This window comes from Vulpes vulpes, chromosome X (genome assembly GCF_048418805.1).
Source record: "Vulpes vulpes isolate BD-2025 chromosome X, VulVul3, whole genome shotgun sequence".
In the NCBI taxonomy this organism is placed as follows: Eukaryota; Metazoa; Chordata; class Mammalia; order Carnivora; family Canidae; genus Vulpes; species Vulpes vulpes.
In genome coordinates, this window is record NC_132796.1 from 54,093,745 (window position 1) to 54,107,984 (window position 14,240).

Sequence of the window (14,240 nt, forward strand, 5' to 3'; positions counted from 1 at the left end):
TCTGCCTCCCCCCCCTTAACTCATTTATGTTTTGGTTGTCAGTGTTTGGGGCCCTCTACAAGTATTCCTGGTTTATATAAATTTCGGACTGAGCATCTGCTAATGTACTTAATATGTACTTAATATACTCAGAACCAAGAGGATCACCCTCTAGAACCCCACAGGTAGACTACGTTCTCCCTCCACTACAACTTGGTCACCACCACCATCTCCCAGTCCCCCCCTTTTTTTCTTCTCTTTTTTTTTCTTCTTTTTCCTCTCTTCTTTAGGGTTCCTGGCCTTTTTATTTTTACTACTTTATTTTAAAATTTTTCTCTTTAGTGGTCCTTTTGTTTTATTTCGTTCTGATCTTTGTTTTCAATTTCTGGTCTCTGACCTAGGCAGAATCATCTAGGATGAAATTTACTTAGGTCGTGGTTGATATTTTTGATGCAGCCTGCTCATACAGGCAATCTGCACTGAGCAAAATGACTAGAAACAAGAACTCACCACAAAAGAAAGAATCAGAAAAAGTACTCTCTGCCACAGATTTACAGAATTTAGATTACAATTCGATGTCAGCCAATTCCGAAGCATAATTATAAAGCTACTGGTGACTCTGTAATAAAGCATAAAGGAATCAAGAGACGTCATGACTAAAAAAAAAAAAAAAAAAAAGAGAGAGAGAGACTTCATAACTGCAAAATTTAGATCTAATCATGCCAAAATTAAAAATCAGTTAAATGAGATGTAATCCAAACTGGAAGTCCTAACGATGAGTATTAATGAGGTAGAAGAAAGAGTGAGTGACATAGAAGACAAGTTAGTGGAAAGAAAGGAAGCTGAGGAAAGAAAAAAAGACCATGAGAAAAGGTTAAGGGAAATAAATGACAGCCTCAGAAGGAAAAATCTATGCACAATTGGGGTTCCAGAGGGCACCGAGAAGGACAGAGGACCAAATTTGAACAAGTCATAGCTGTGAACTTCCCTAATCTGGGGAGGGAAACTGGCATTCAGATCCAGGAGATAGAGAGGTCCCCTCCTAAAATCAATAAAAACCGTTCAAAATCTCAACATTTAATAGTGAAACTTGCAAAATCCGAAGATAAAGAGAAAATCCTTAAAGCGCCAAGAGACAAAAGATCCCTAAGTTATATGGGGAGAAATATTATATTAACAGCAGACCTCTCCACAGACACCTGGCAGGCCAGAAAAGGCTGGCAGCATATATCCAGGTTTCTAAATGAGAAGAACATGCAGCCAAGAATACTTTATCCCAAAAGGCTCTCATTCAGAATAGGAGAGAGAAAGAGCTTCCAAGATAGAAACTGAAAGAAAACTGACCACCAAACCAGCTCTGCAAGAAATATTAAGGGGGACTCAGTAAAAGAAAGAGGAAGCACAAAGAAATAATCCACAAAAACAGGGACTAAATAAGTATTATGATGACACTAAATTCATATTTTTAAATAGTCACTCTAACGTGAATAGGCTAAATGATCCCATCAAAAAGATACAGGGTTTCAAAATGGATATAAAGCAAGACCCATCTATTTGCTGTCTACAAGAGACTCATTTTAGACATAAGGACAACTCCAGCCTAAAAATGAAGGGGTGGAGAACCATTTACCATTCAAATGCTCCTCAAAAGAAAGCTGGGGTAGCAATCCTCATATCAGATAAGTTAAAGTTTATCCTAAAGACTGTAGTAAGAGATGAAGAGGAACACTATATCATACTTAAAGGATCTATTCAACAAGAGGACCTAACAATCATGAATATTTATGCCCCTAATGTGGGAGCTGCCAAGTATATCAATCAATTAATAACCAAACTGAAGAAATACTTAGATAATAATACACTAATACAGGGAGACTTCAACACGGCACTTTCTGCAAATGACTGATATTCTAAGCACAACATCTCCAAAGAAACAAGAGCTATATATTTTTTAAAGATTTTATTTATTTATTCATAAGGGGGAGGGGCAAGATGGCTGAAGAGTAGGGTCCCCAAATCACGTGTCTCCACCAAAGTACCTAGATAACCTTCAAATCATCCTGAAAATCTACGAATTCGGCCTGAGATTTAAAGAGAGACCAGCTGGAATGCTACAGTGAGAAGAGTTCGTGCTTCTATCAAGGTAGGAAGATGGGGAAAAAGAAATATAAAAAAGGCATCCAAGGGGGAGGGGCCCCACGAGGAGCCGGGCTAAGGCAGGGGCGAGTGTCCCCAGGACAGGAGAGCCCCGTCTGGAGAAGCAGGAGCTGCCCCAATCTTCCCGGGCGAAAAGGCGCTTGCAGGGAGTTGGAGCAGGACCCCCGGAGGGCGGGGATGCCCTCAGGCTTGCTGGGACGCTAACAGACCCCTGTGCGCCCAGCTCCCTAAGGGCTGCAGCGCGCACGGCTTGACCCGGGAGCAACTCGGGGGGGCTTGGGCGGTGGCTCCGCGGAGGGGTCTGCGCCACCGGGAGCACGAATCCAACAGCGCAGGCCTGGGAGGACAGGGCGCGGGACCAGGATCGGCCTCCCCCCAGGACAGCAAGGACGCTCCTGCCCGGAGCTGAGCAGTTAAGCGGCCCCGGCCGGACCCTCGAGGCCCTGCAGGCGGAGAGCTCCCGAGTTACTCGGGGAGCTGAGTCCCGGGCTCCAGGGCCCTGCCACAGAGGTTATTCCTCCTGGAACCTAATGGGGTAAACAACCCCCACTGAGCCCCGCACCAGGCAAGGGGAAGAGCAGCTCCCCCAAGTGCTAACACCTGAAAAGCAGCACAACAGGCCCCTGGACCAGAAGAGCAGCTAGAAGGACAAGTTCCAGGGGAAGTAAAGGGACTTAAAGTATACAAAATCAGAAGATACTCCCTGAGGTTTTTTTTTTTTTTTTTTTTTGCTTTTTGATTTCTCTTTGCTTCCCCCACCCCCTTTTTCCCTTTTTTTCGTTTTCTTTCTCTTTCTTCTCTTTTTTCTTTTTTTCTTCCTTTTTTCTTTTATCCTTTTCTCTTTTATTTCCTTCTTTCTCTCTCTTTTTCTCCTTTTCCCAGTACAACTTGTTTTTGGCCATTCTGCACTGAGCAAAATGACTAGACGGAAAACCTCACCTCAAAAGAAAGAATCAGAAACAGTCCTTTACCCCACAGAGTTACAAAATCTGGATTACAACTCAATGTCAGAAAGCCAATTCAGAAGCACTATTAAACAGCTACGGGTGGCTTTAGAAAAAAGCATGAAGGACTCAAGAGACATCATGACTGCAGAATTTAGATCCAATCAGGAAGAAAATAAAAATCAATTGAATGAGATGCAATCCAAACCAGAACTCCTAATGACGAGGGTTAACGAGGTGGAAGAACGAGTGAGTGACATAGAAGACAAGTTGATGGCAAAGAGGGAACCTAAGGAAAAAAGAGACAAATAATTAAAACACCATGAGGTTAGATTAAGGGAAATAAACGACAGCCTGAGGAAGAAAAACCTACGTTTAATTGGGGTTCCCGAGGGGGCCAAAAGGGACAGAGGGCCCGAATATGCATTTGAACAAATCCTAGCTCAAAACTTTCCTAATCTGGGAAGAGAAACAGCCATTTAGATCCAGGAAATAGAGAGATCCCCCCCTAAAATCAATAAAATCCATTCAACACCTCGACATCTAATTGTTAACCTTGCAACTTCCAAAGATAAAGAGAAGATCCTTAAAGCAGCAAGAGACAAGAAATCCCTGACTTTTATGGGGAGGAGTATTAGGGTAACAGCAGACCTCTCCACAGAGACCTGGCAGGCCAGAAAGGGCTGGCAGGATATATTCAGGGTCGTAAATGAAAAGAACATGCAACCAAGAATACTTTATCCAGCAAGGCTCTCATTCAAAATGGAAGGAGAGATAAAGAGCTTCCAAGACAGGCAGGAACTGAAAGAATATGTGACCTCCAAACCAGCTCTGCAAGAAATTTTAAGGGGGACTCTTAAAATTCCCCTTTAAGAAGAAGTTCAGTGGAACAATCCACAAAAACAAGGACTGAATAGATATCATGATGACACTAAACTCATATCTGTCAATAGTAACTCTGAACGTGAACGGGCTTAATGACCCCATCAAAAGGCATAGGGTTTCAGACTGGATAAAAAAGCAGGACCCATCTATTTGCTGTCTACAAGAGACTCATTTTAGACAGAAGGACACCTATAACCTGAAAATAAAAGGTTGGAGAACCATTTACCATTTAAATGGTCCTCAAAGAAAGCAGGGGTAGCCATCCTTATATCAGATAAACTCAAATTTACCCCAAAGAATGTAGGGAGAGATGAAGGGGGACAGTATATCAAACGTAAGGATCTATCCAACAAGAGGACTTAACAATCCTCAATATATATGCCCCGAATGTGGGAGCTCCTAAATATTTAAATCAATTAATCACCAAAGTGAAGAAATACTTAGATAATAATATACTTATACTTGATGACTTCAATGTAGCTCTTTCTATACTCGATAGATCTTCTAAGCACAACATCTCCAAAGAAACGAGAGCTTTAAATGATACACTGGACCAGAAGGATTTCACAGATATCTACAGAACTTTACATCCAAACTCAACTGAATACACATTCTTCTCAAGTGCACATGGAACTTTCTCCAGAATAGACCACGTACTGGGTCACAAACTGGGTGAACCGATACCAAAAGACTGGGATCGTCCCCTGCATATTCTCAGACCATAATGCCTTGAAATTAGAACTTAATCACAACAAGAAGTTTGGAAGGACCTCAAACACGTGGAGGTTAAGGACCATCCTGCTAAAAGATGAAAGGGTCAACCAGGAAATTAAGGAAGAATTAAAAAGATTCATGGAAACTAATGAGAATGAAGATACAAGCATTCAAAATCTTTGGGATGCAGCAAAAGCAGTCCTGAGGGGGAAATACATCGCAATACAAGCATCCATTCAAAAACTGGAAAGAACTCAGATACAAAAGCTAACCTTACACATAAAGCAGCTAGAGAACAAACAGCAGACAGATCCTACACCCAGGAGAAGAGAGTTTATTAAGATTCAAGCAGAACTCAACAAAATCGAGACCAGAAGAACTGTGGAACAGATCAACAGAACCCGGAGTTGGTTCTTTGAAAGAATTAATAAGATAGATAAAAAATTAGCCAAACTTATTAAAAAGAAGAGAGAGAAGACTCAATAAAATCATGAATGAGAAAGGAGAGATCACTACCAACACCAAGGGAATACAAACGATTTTAAAACATTATGAACAGCTATACACCAATAAATTAGGCAATCTAGAAGAAATGGATGCATTCCTGAAAAGCAACAAACTACCAAAACTGGAGCAGGAAGAAATAGAAAACCGGAACAGGCAAATAACCAGGGAGGAAATTGAAGTAGTCCTCAAACACCTCCCAAGACACAAAAGTCCAGGGCCAGATGGCTTCCCAGGGGAATTCTATCAAACGTTTAAAGAAGAAACCATATCTATTCTACTAAAGCCGTTTGGAAAGGTAGAAAGAGATGGAGGACTTCCAAATTCGTTCCATTAGGCCAATATCACCTTAATTCCAAAACCAAAGACCCCACCAAAAAGGAGAATTACAGACCGATATCCCTGATGAACATGGATGCAAAAATTCTCAACAAGATACTATCCATTCGGATCCAGAGTACATTAAGAAAATTATTCACCATCATCATGTCGGATTTATCCCCGGGACACAAGGCTGGTTCAACACTCGTAAAACCGTCAATGTGATTCATCATATCAGTAAGAGAAAAACCAAGAACCATATGATACTCTCATTAGATGCAGATAAAGCATTTGACAAAAGACAGCATCCATTCCTGATCAAAACTCTTCAGATTGCAGGGTTAGAGGGAGCATTCCTCGACATCTTAAAAGCCATCTACGAAAAGCCCACGGCAAATATCATTCTCAATGGGGAAGCACTGAGAGCCTTTCCCCTAAGATCAGGAACAAGACAGGGATGTCCACGCTCACCACTGTTATTCAACATAGTACTGGAAATCCTAGCCTCAGCGATCCGACAACAAAAAGACATTAAAGGCATTCAAATTGGCAAAGAAGAAATCAAACTCTCCCTCTTCGCCGATGATATGATACTCTGCATAGAAAACCCAAAAGCCTCCACCCCACGATTGCTAGAACTCATATAGCAATTTGGTAGCGTGGCAGGATACAAAATCAATACCCAGAAATCAATGGCATTTCTATAGTCTAACAATGAGACTGAAGAAAGAGAAATTAAGGAGTCAATCCCATTTACAATTGCACCCAAAAGCATAAGATAACTAGGAACAAACCTACCCAAAGAGGTAAAGGATCTATACCCTAAAAACTACAGAACACTTCTGAAAGAAATTGAGGAAGACACTAAGAGATGGAAAAATATTCCATGCTCATGGATTGGCAGAATTAATATTGTGAAAATGTCAATGTTACCCAGGGCAATTTACACGTTTAATGTAATCCCTATCAAAATACCATGGACTTTCTTCAGAGAGATAGAACAAATTATTTAAAGGTTTGTGTGGATCCAGAAAGGACCCCGAATAGCCAGGGGAATTTTAAAAATAAAACCATATCTGGGGGCATCACAATGCCAGATTTCAGGTTGTACTACGAAGCTGTGGTCATCAAGACAGTGGGTACTGGCAGAAAAACAGATGCATAGATCAATGGAACAGAATTGAGTACCCAGAAGAAGACCTTGAACTTTATGGTAAACTAATATTCGATAAAGGAGGAAAGACTATTCACTGGAAGAAAGACAGTTTCTTCAATAAATGGTGCTGGGCAAATTGGACATCCACCTGCAGAAGAATGAAACTAGACCTCTCCCTTTCACCATACACAAAGATAAATTCAAAATGGATGAAAGATCTAAATGTGAGACAAGAGTCCATCAAAATCCTAGAGGAGAACACAGGCAACACCCTTTTTGAACTCGGCCACAGTAACTTCTTGCAAGATACATCCACGAAGGCAAAAGAAACAAAAGCAAAAATGAAGTATTGGCACTTCATCAAGATAAGATGCTTTTGCATAGCAAAGGATACAGTCAACAAAACTAAGAGACAACCTACAGGATGGGAGAGGATATTTGCAAATGACGTTTCAAATAAAGGGCTAGTTTCCAAGATGTATAAAGAACTTATCAAACTCAACACCATAGAAAGAATCCAATCACGAAATGGGCAAAGGACATGAGAAATCTTATAGAGGAAGACAGAGACATGGCCAACAGGCACATGAGAAAATGCTCTGCATCGCTTGCCATCAGGGAAATACAAATCAAAACCACAATGAGATACCACCTCACGAGTCAGAATGGGGAACAGTAATAAGTCAGGAATCCACAAAAGTTGTAGAGGATGCGGAGAAAAGGGAACCCTCTTACACTCTTGGTGGGAATGTGAACTGGTGCAGCCACTCTGGAAAATTGTGTTCCTCAAAGTGTTAAAAATAGACCTGCCCTACGACCCAGCAATTGCACTGCTGGGGATTTACCCCAAAGATTCAGATGCAATCAAACGCCGGGACACCTGCACCCCGATATTTCTAGCAGCAATGTCCACAATAACCAACCTGTGGAAGGAGCCTTGGTGTCCATCGAAATATGAATGGATAAAGAAGATGTGGTTTATGTATACAATGGAATATTACTCAGCCATTAGAAACGACAAATACCCACCATTTGCTTCAACGTGGATGGAACTGGAGGGTATTATGCTGAGTGAAGTAAGTCAATCGGAGAAGGACAAACAGTGTATGTTCTCATTCATTTGGGGAATATAAATAATAGTGAAAGGGAATATAAGGGAAGGGAGAAGAAATGTGTGGGAAATATCAGGATCGGAGACAGAACATAGAGACTCCTAACTCTCGGAAATGAACTAGGGGTGGTGGAAGGGGAGGAGGGCGGGGTTGGGGGTGAATTGGTGACGGGCACTGAGGGGGGCAGTTGAGGGGATGAGCAGTGGGTGTTATTCTGTTTGTTGACAAATTGAACACCAATAAAAAATAAATTTATTAAAAAAATTAAATGAAAAAAAAGTGGTTAGAGGGAACATCCTTAAATTTTACTTGATTTCAATGAGAAAGCTTCTGGTTTTCTAAACATCAAGTATGAGATTACCTGTAAGTTGTTTGAGGATAGATTATCTTTATCAGGCTGAGGTCATTCTCCTCTAATTCTAGTTTACTGCAACATTTCTCATCACAAATGGGTGTTGGGTTTTGTTAAATGCCTTTTCTAAATTTATTCCTATAATATGGTTATTCTCTTTTAGCTTGTTGATATGAGGGCTTAAATTAATTTTCAAATAATGACGGGATCCCGGAGTGGCTCAGCAGGTTTAGTGTCTACCGTCAGCCTGGGGAATGGTCTTGGAGTCCCAGGATCGACTCCCTACATGGAGCCTGCTTCTCCCTCTGCCTGTGTCTCTGCCTCTCTCACTCTCTCTGTGTCTCGCATGAATAAATAAATTTTAAAAATCTTAAAAATATTTTTTCAAATAATAAAATACATTGCATAACAGTTCCAACTTCCACTTAATTATCATGTGTAATCATTTGCAAACATTGGTATACTTGATTTGCTAAAAAAAATTTTAAGAATTTTTGCCACGTTTATGAAAGACTCTGTTTATACACTATGGTCTGTTGTTTTCACGTAATGCATTGTCTGCTTTTATTTTTCTTTTTTCTTTTTTTTTTCTTTTGATCTTTTTATTCAATTTTTTAATCACTTCTTTTTTTTTTTTTTTGTATATATATATTTTTTACTGGACTTCGATTTGCCAACATATAGCATAACACCCAGTGCTCATCTGGTCAAGTGCCCACCTCAGTGCCTGTCACCCAGTCTCCCCATCAAACCGCCCACCTCTCCTTTCAATACTCCTTGTTCGTTTCCCAGGGATAGGTGTCTCTCATGTTCAGTCACCCTCTCTGACATTTCCTACTCATTTTCTCTCCTTTCCCCTATAATCCCATTCACTAATTTTTATATTCCCCGAATGAGTACCATATAGTTTTTGTCATTTTCCAATTGACTTACTTCACTCAGCATAACACCTTCAAGTTCTATCCACTTTGTTTGTTTGTTTTTTTTTTTTTTTTAATTTTTTTATTTATTTATGATAGTCACAGAGAGAGAGAGAGAGAGAGAGAGAGGCAGAGACACAGGCGGAGGGAGAAGCAGGCTCCATGCACCGGGAGCCCGATGTGGGATTCGATCCCGGGTCTCCAGGATCGTGCCCTGGGCCAAAGGCAGGCGTCAAACCGCTGCGCCACCCAGGGATCCCAAGTTCTATCCACTTTGAAGCAAATGCTGGGTATTTGTCATTTATAATGGCTAAGTAATATTCCATTGTATATTTATACCACAACTTCCTTATCCATTAGTCTTTCAATGGACACCAAGGCTCTTTCCACAGTTTAGCTATTGTGGACACTGCTGCTATGAACATTGCAATGCACTTGTCTCGTCTTTTCACCACATCTGTATCTTTGGGGTAAATCCCCAGCAGTGCAATTGCTGAGTCATAGGGCAGATCTATTTTTAACTCTCTGAGGAATATCCACAGTTTTCCAGAGTGGCTGCACCCGTTCACATTCCCACCAACAGTGCAAGAGGGTTCCCCTTTCTCCACATCCTCTCCAACGTTTGTTGTTTTCTGTCTTGTTAATGTTCACCATTCTCACTGGTGTGAGGTGGTATCTCATTGTCATTTTGATTTGTATTTCCCTGATGGCGAGTGATGCGCAGCATTTTCTCATGTGCTTGTTGACCAGGTCTATGTCTTCTTTATTGAAATTTCTGTTTGTGTCTTTTGTCCATTTCATGATTGGATTGTTTGTGTCTTTGCTCTTGAGTTTAATGAATTTTTTATATATCTTGGATACTACCCCTTTATCTGACAGGTCATTTGCAAATATCTTCTTCCATTCTGTAGGTTTTCTTTTAGTTTTGTGGACTGTTTCTTTTGCTGTGCAGAAGCTTTTTATCTTGATTAAGTACCAATAGTTCAGTTTTACTTTTGTTTCCCTTGCCTTCATAGATGTATCTTGCAAGAAGTGCCTGTGGCCACGTTCAGAAAGGGTGTTGCCTGTGATCTCCTCTAGGATTTTGATGGATTCTTGAGTCATATTTAGATCTTTCATCCATTTTGAGTTTATTTTTGTGTTTGGTTTAAGAGGATGGTCTAGTTTCATTCTCCTACACGTGGCTGTCCATTTCCCAGCACCATTTATTGAAAAGACTATCTCTTTTCCAGTGGATATTCTTTCCTGCTTTGACGAACATTAGTTGACCATGGAGTTGAATGACCATTTCTGGGTTTTCTATTCTGTTCCATTTATCTATGTATCTGTTTTTATGCCAGTCCCACACTGTTTCGACGATCACAGCTTTGTAGTACAACCTGAAATCTGGCATTGTGATGCCCCCAGATATGGTTTTCTTTTTCAGTATTCCCCTGGTTATTGGAGGTCTTTTCTGATTCCACACAAATCTTAAGATGATTTGTTCCAACTCTCTGAATAAAGTCCATGGTATTTTGATAGGGATTTCATTAAATGTTTCAATTGCCCTGGGTACCATGGATATTTTCACAATATTAGTTTTTCAAATCCATGAGCATGGAATATTTTTCCATCTCTTTGTGTCTTCCTCAATTTCTTTCAGAAGTGTCCGGAATTTTTTGGGTATAGATCCTTTACCTCTTTCGGTAGGTTTATTCCTAGGTATCTCATGCTTTTGGGTTCAATTGTAAATGGGATTGACTCCTTAATTTCTCTTTCTTCCGTCTCATTGTTAGTGTATAGAGATGCCACTGATTTCTGGGCATCATTTTGTATCCTGACATGCTACCAAATTGCTGTATGAGTTCTAACAATCTTGGGGTCCAGTCTTTTGGGTTTTCTACGTACAGTATCATGTCGTCTGCAAAGAGAGAGAGTTTGACTTCTTTGCCAATTTGAGTGTCTTTTATTTCTTTTTGTTGCCTGATTGCTGAGCCTGGGACTTCTAATACTATGTTGAATAGCAGTGGGGAGCGTGGACATCCCTGTCTTGTTCCTGATCTTAGGGGAAAGGCTCCCAGTGCTTCCCCATTGAGAATGATATTTGCTGTGGGATTTTTGTAGATGCCTTTTAAGATGTCGAGGAAAGTTCCCTCTATCCCTACACTCTGAAGAGTTTTGATCAGGAATGGATGCTGTCTTTTGTCAAATGCTTTCTCTGCATCTATTGAGAGGATCATATGGTTCTTGGTTTTTCTCTTGTTGATATGATCTATCACGTTGATTGCTTTATAAGTGTTGAACCAGCCTTGTGTCCCGGGGATAAAACCTACTTGGTGATGGTGAATAATTTTCTTAATGTACTGTTGGATCCGATTGGCTAGTATCTTGTTGAGAATTTTTGCATCCATGTTCATCAGGGATATCGGTCTGTAATTCTCCTTTTTGGTGGGGTCTTTGGTTTTGGAATTAAGGTGATGCTGGCCTAATGGAACAAATTTGGAAGTCCTCCATCTCTTTCTACCTTTCCAAACGGCTTTAGTAGAATAGATATGGTTTCTTCTTTAAACGTTTGATAGAATTCCCCTGGGAAGCCATCTGGCCCTGGACTTTTGTGTCTTGGGAGGTGTTTGAGGACTGCTTCAATTTCTTCCCTGGTTATTTGCCTGTTCCGGTTTTCTATTTCTTCCTGTTCCAGTTTTGGTAGTTTGTGGCTTTCCAGGAATGCATCCATTTCTTCTAGATTGCCTAATTTATTGGCGTAGAGCTGTTCATAATATGTTTTTAAAATCGTTTGTATTTCCTTATTGTTGGTAGTGATCTCTCCTTTCTCATTCATGATTTTATTAATTTGAGTCTTCTCTCTCTTCTTTTTAATAAGTTTGGCTAATGGTTTATCTATCTTATTAATTCTTTCAAAGAACCAACTCCTGGTTCTGTTGATCTGTTCCACAGTCTTTTGGTCTCAATTTCATTGAGTTCTGCTCGAATTTTAATTAACTCTCTTCTTCTGTTGGGTGTACGGTCTGTCTGCTGTTTTTTTCTCTAGTTGGTTTATGTGTAAGGTTACCTTTTGTATTTGAGTTCTTTCCAGTGTTTGAATGGATGCTTGTATTGCGATGTATTTCCCCCTTGGGACTGCTTTTGCTGCATCCCAAAGATTTTGAACGGTTGTATCTTCATTCTCATTAGTTTCCATGAATCTTTTAAATTCTTCCTTAATTTCCTGGTTGACCCTTTCATCTTTTAGCAGGATCGTCCTTAACCTCCTTAACCTCCTTTTAAGGTCATTAACGTGTTTGAGGTCCTTCCAAACTTTTTGTTGTGATTTAGTTCTAATTTCAAGGCATTATGGTCTGAGAATATGCATACGTGTATTATTGTCTAAGTATTTCTTCACTGGTTTAGTGGTTTAAATGGTTTAAAATATTTGGCATCTCCCACATTTCAGGCATATTTATTGAGGATTGTTAAGTCCTCTTGTTGGTTAGATTCTTTAAGTATGAGATAGTGTCCCTCTTCATCTCTCACTACAATCTTCGGGATAAATTTTAGTTTATCTGATATATGGATGGCTACCCCTGCTTTCTTTTGAAGACCATTTGAATGGTAAATGGTTCTCCAACCTTTTATTTTCACGCTGTAGGTGTCCTTCTGTCTAAAATGAGTCTCTTGTAGACAGCAAATACATGGGTCCTGCTTTTTTATCCAGTCTGAAACCCTGTGCCTTTTGATGGGGTCATTAAGCCCGTTGATGTTCAGAGTTACTAATGCCAGATATGAGGTTAGTGTCATCATGATATCTATTCAGTCCTTGTTTTTGTGGTTTGTTCCACTGAACTTCTTCTTAAAGGGGAATTTTAAGAGTCCCCCTTAAAATTTCTTGCAGAGCTGGTTTGGAGGTCACATATTCTTTCAGTTCCTGCCTGTCTTGGAAGCTCTTTATCTCTCCTTCCATTTTGAATGAGAGCCTTGCTGGATAAAGTATTCTTGGTTGCATGTTCTTCTCATTTAGGACCCTGAATATATCCTGCCAGCCCTTTCTGGCCTGCCAGGTCTCTGTGGAGCGGTCTGCTGGTACCCTAATACTCCTCCTCATAAATGTCAGGGATTTCTTGTCTCTTGCTCCTTTAAGGATCTTCTCTTTATCTTTGGAATTTGCAAGCTTCACTATTAAATGTCGAGGTGTTGAACGGTTTTTATTGATTTTAGGGGGGGATCTCTCTATTTCCTGGATCTGAATGCCTGTTTCCCTTCCCAGATTAGGAAAGTTTTGAGCTAGGATTTGTTCAAATGCATATTCGGGCCCTCTGTCCCTTTTGGCCCCCTCGGGAACCCCAATTAAACGTAGGTTTTTCTTCCTCAGGTTGTCGTTTTTTCCCCTTAATCTGTCTTCATGGTGTTTTTATTGTCTGTCTCTTTTTTCCTCAGTTTCCCTCGTTGCCATCAACTTGTCTTCTATGTCACTCACTCATTCTTCCATCTCGTTAACCCTCGTTGTTAGGACTTCTAGTTTGGATTGTATCTCATTCAATTGATTTTTAATTTCTGCCTGATTGGATCTAAATTCTGCAGTCATGATGTCTCTTGAGTCGTTTATGCTTTTTTCTACAGCCACCAGTAGCTGTTTAATAGTGCTTCTGAATTGGCTTTCTGACATTGAATTGTAATCCAGGTTTTGTAACTCTGTGGGAGAGAGGACTGTTTCTGATTCTTTCTTTTGAGTTGAGGTTTTCCTTCTACTCATTTTGCTCAGTGCACAGTGGCCAAAAACCAGTTGTATTAGGAAAAGGAGAAAAAGAGAGAGAAAGAAGGAAAGAAAAGAAGAAAAGGAAAAAGAAAAAAGGAAGAAGAAAGGGAAAGAAAGAAGAAAAAGTGAAAAAAAAGAAAGGGAAAAAAAGGGTGGGGAAGCAATCAGAAATCAAAACAACAACAACAAAAAACAACAACAACAACAAAAACACTGGGGAGTATCTTCTGTTGCTGTATACTTTAGGTCCCTTGACTTCCCCTGGAACTGGTCCGTCTAGCTGGTCTTCTGGGGGAGTGGCCTGTTGTGCTGCTTTTCAGGTGTTAGCACTTGGGGGAGCTGGTCTGCTCCCTGCCTGGTGCAGGGCTCAGTGGGGGTTGTTTCCCCCGTGAGTCCCCAGAAGGAACAGCCACAGTGGCCACGGCCAGCTCTGGTAACCTGGATTCAGCTCCCACAGTAACTAGGGA